Source organism: Gossypium hirsutum, chromosome A12 (genome assembly GCF_007990345.1).
Source record: "Gossypium hirsutum isolate 1008001.06 chromosome A12, Gossypium_hirsutum_v2.1, whole genome shotgun sequence".
In the NCBI taxonomy this organism is placed as follows: Eukaryota; Viridiplantae; Streptophyta; class Magnoliopsida; order Malvales; family Malvaceae; genus Gossypium; species Gossypium hirsutum.
This window is the reverse complement of record NC_053435.1, coordinates 97351208-97355250: the sequence shown is the minus strand read 5'-3', so window position 1 is coordinate 97355250 and position 4043 is coordinate 97351208. Positions and strand designations below refer to the sequence as shown.

The 4043-nt window shown below is 32.9% G+C and overlaps 1 pseudogene; it reads right to left on the bottom strand.

The window, feature by feature from the left end:
• Positions 1-254: 254 nt before the first annotated feature.
• On the bottom strand, positions 255-1486 carry LOC107940003 (F-box/kelch-repeat protein At1g74510-like; annotated as a pseudogene).
• Positions 1487-4043: the final 2557 nt, after the last annotated feature.

The window sequence follows — 4043 nt, the reverse complement described above, 5'->3', positions numbered from 1 at the left end:
CAAAAGACACTTCCTTAACATTGAAAATAGTCTAAAATGTAATTATGCTTTGTTCTACATAACACAAACTTTAACAAACCCTGATGGCAACCACCCAACAAAAGGAACAAGAAAGAAAATGGAAGGAAAGTTACAAAACATAATAAAACTAAGAAGGGCCGGAATCTTCAAGCCTCCTCTTATGACTTGTCTATTGGTTGTGCAGAAAAAGGCTTTATGCAACAACATGGTGCCACCGAAACTAGATGCACATGTCAGCATCCCATGACTTCACAGTTATACACAAAACTGCTGAGGGCTTTCTGGCAACCAAGTTCCATTCTAGATGACCCTCCTTTGGGACCCAAGAGTTGATCTCAACAAACCCTGCACCTAAAACCCTAAGTCCTCCAATAATCATCAGTTGATCCCCGCATGCCCTAAATGCTATCCCGCATCCATTCATTGAAGTTGTACACTTAGGGAATGGCCTTACCATTACCACAAGTTCTTCTCTTTGTCATATTTCTTCACTTGCTTCAGTACATGATCAGCTACATACAACACATCATTCACAACTGCCACTGGAGGAGGTGCATCAGCTGTAAGAGGTTCTTCTATTGGTCTAACCCCCTCGTTTGGTGCAGGGTACATGTTAGGTATCTCATACCAAGTCTTGGTCTTCAAATCATACACCTCTCCGGATTTTATTGTCTTCAAACTCTCAACCCCAATGCCACCAATAACATAAAACTTCCCTTCCATGAACACTGCAGAACACATTTTTCTGGCCTTATTCATTCTTGGAATGGTCTCCCACCTGCCAGTTTCAGAATTATAAAGCTCTGCTGAGCTTAAAATATTTCTATGCAGATCACAACCACCAGTTATAATTCTAATTTCACCCAGACTAGCAGATGTAAACAAGCACCTGGGTCTGTGCATCCTCATCCCGCTTATCCATGTGTGCGTCAAAATGCTATATTTATAGATAGTAGGGTACATTATTTCTTTTCCAAAAACCAGAAGTTGGGTCTCAACAGCCAATAACTCTTTATCGGAACACATGAAACTTTCACAGGTCTGTATTTTAGGCATATGCATCCATCGACGATGGATTGGATCAAAAGCCTCCCACACTAGAAGGTTGCAGGAGAAGTAAACCCAATGTTCAACAATTCCCATTTGTCGCCTCAACTTGTACAGCTCACCACTCCGTATAAGAGAGTGGAAACTCGTATTCAAAGTTGCAATGATGCCATAATCAGACCTTGTGCAACAGAGGAGACAATTAATCGAGATGTCTAGCCTGAGCTGGTGGATCAGTAAACTTGATTTTGAATTGTACCAAGCATAGCGGTGGTTTTCTCGTTGGTCAATTTGGGCAAGCCACATATCCTCCATTTTTTCCTTTTTCTTGTCACCTTTGAGTACTTTGACACCCTTTTTCGCCATAAGATCTTCTCTGTCTTCTTAGTAGTTCTAACTTTGTGAGAGAACCAGAAACCTTCCTTTTTGTTCTTCATGATAATAATATGTAAAATTGATCAGTCACTACATGATATATATATAAAGAGATAATGAGAGAGAGAGAGATAGAGATAGAGAGAGACTGATTTATATAGGAAATGCACCAATTCACATATCATAGAATTCCATAAAATACAACAAAAAATTATTATAAAATCCCTGTAGAAATCAATTGTAGGGAGCTGAAAACACTATTCATGCTAATCTCAAGAAAAAAAAAGAACTTGATTTAGAAGAAAAAGAATAGCACACTTCTATCAAGTATCAAACTTAATTTAGAAGAAAAAGAATAGCACACTTCTATCAAGTATCAACCCAAACAAAGCAATATATATATATATATCACAAAAAAAGACAAAATAATTCTTATCATCAAAAACAACACTCATAACAAGAATAGTCTAGTAATCAAAACCAAGAATTAAAAATCAAACAATCTGATAAAACTTACAACTTGATGCTCTTTACGAAGTAGAAATAACTTGAAAATTAAACTCTACAAAATGAATGAGAAATGATAATAATCCAAAAGATGTTATCTTTTTATTTCACTTCTATGAACACATATAAAGTTAAGAAACCGTGAGAAAAGGAAAGAAAATTCATCAAGAGTCAATCACATGCCACATTTTTTGACAATCAACCGTGAAAATCAAATCTAAATTTAGCTCCAAATGTAACCAAGATAAATGATATACCATTCACTAAAATCTATACATTTCAAAAAAAAAAAAGGGTTTGCTCTCATTTCATAGTAGATGCTGCCCTTAAAGAGAAATTCAATAAGAAAAAAAGAAAAAAAAAGAAAAAGACACCATAACCTTTAACAATGTAAATGAGAAAGTTGAAAATGAATCCACCAAACCATCATAAAAGAAACGAAAAAAAGGCTTACAAATTGGATAACAAAGGGCTAAAGCTTTTAACTATTCGGGGATCAAATTAACAAAACAAAAGCTCAGTTTGCTTCAAATTCTTTCTCTAGCTATAGTTTATATAGAGTGAGAGAGAGAGCTTATAAAAAAAATGGTTGAAAAAGGAATGAATTTATAACTAATAGAAAAAAATAATTAAAATTGTAATTTTTTAAAAATTATTTTTAACAAGAAAAAAAAGGAAGGAAAAGGTGGGGGCCTACAACTTCTATGGAAGGGAGTTGCTGTGTAAGAATTGTGGTCCCAACCAAAGGAAAATCAAACTATGAACCATGTTTTCCTCACGTGTTTGAAATTCTAGACCCTCTTTAGTCTTTATTGAAAAATATTATTATTTGTATATTTTGTTCTGTATTTATATTTTTTTATAAATTTTTCGTATTGTTTTATAATTATATTGTATTTAAAATTATCAGAATTGTTTTTGCATGTATTTTTTTCTTTCCTTTTTTTTCTCACCAACCTTCCTTTTATGATATTTGTAATGATTAGTATTTTTTTTAATTTTCAAACACAATTAATAGAGTTCCCTATATACTTTAACCATATATTTAAATAATTATCCTACCATTGGGATTCAATGTGGGTTCCAGTCCTTCGGGATTCATTAAATTGAATATCGATGGTGTTTGTAGTCCGATTTCAAGTTTAGTTGCCTCGACAGTAGTGGCGAGAGATGAGTATTATAATTGGGTGTGTGGGATAGGTAGAAATATCAGCAGGTATAGTGTTGAGTAAGCGGAGGTATGGGTAATTTATGACTATCTTATTATGGCGTGAGATGCTAAATGGAGAGATATTGAAACAGATTGCACACTTGCTATTAAAAGTATCAATGGTGGTTTAAGAGGGTATTTACATAGAGATTTGGTTCTAAGAATTCGGGAGTTATGTAGTAATGAATGGAGAGTTGGTTTTGAGCAGATTCCAAGGGAGGTGAATTATGTGGCTCACTTATTAGCTGGAATGATAAAGGATTTCCTGGTTGGCTAGAATGATAAAGGATTTCCCATTCGGCCATAAAACCCTAGTATGTGCATTCCTTCCTCATTTTATTTTAACATATTTATGTCAATTTTGCGTAGAGTTTTGATTGAGTCAAACCAAATACATACTATATTATAAAGACAAATAAAAAAATAAAATTGAAAAAAAAAGGAATTTCATCTAAATTAAGGTTTCGATCGAATCAAATTAAATGAACTTGTACTTCAAATTTTAAAATAATTGTATACATTTTTTGTTGTTTTTCAGAATGATCGAACCTTGATTAATGTTCTCATGTTCTATTAATTATTTTGAATAAATCAACTAGTACTTTTCTGATCGGATGTGAATAAAACTACTTTTACTTTAGCACATATACGTCAATAAGTTTAGTTGAAATTTAATCTTTTAATGTTTATCCTAATTAGGGCTTTGATCGAGTCAAATCAATACTATGGAAACAAATAAAGAAATATAATCGGTAAAGAAAGAATTTGATCGAAATTAAGATTTCGGTCAAATCACATTAAATGAATTTATACTTCAAAAATTAATATTAATGTATCTATTTTTTGTTGTTTTTCAAAATGATCAGATCCTCCATGACCATGA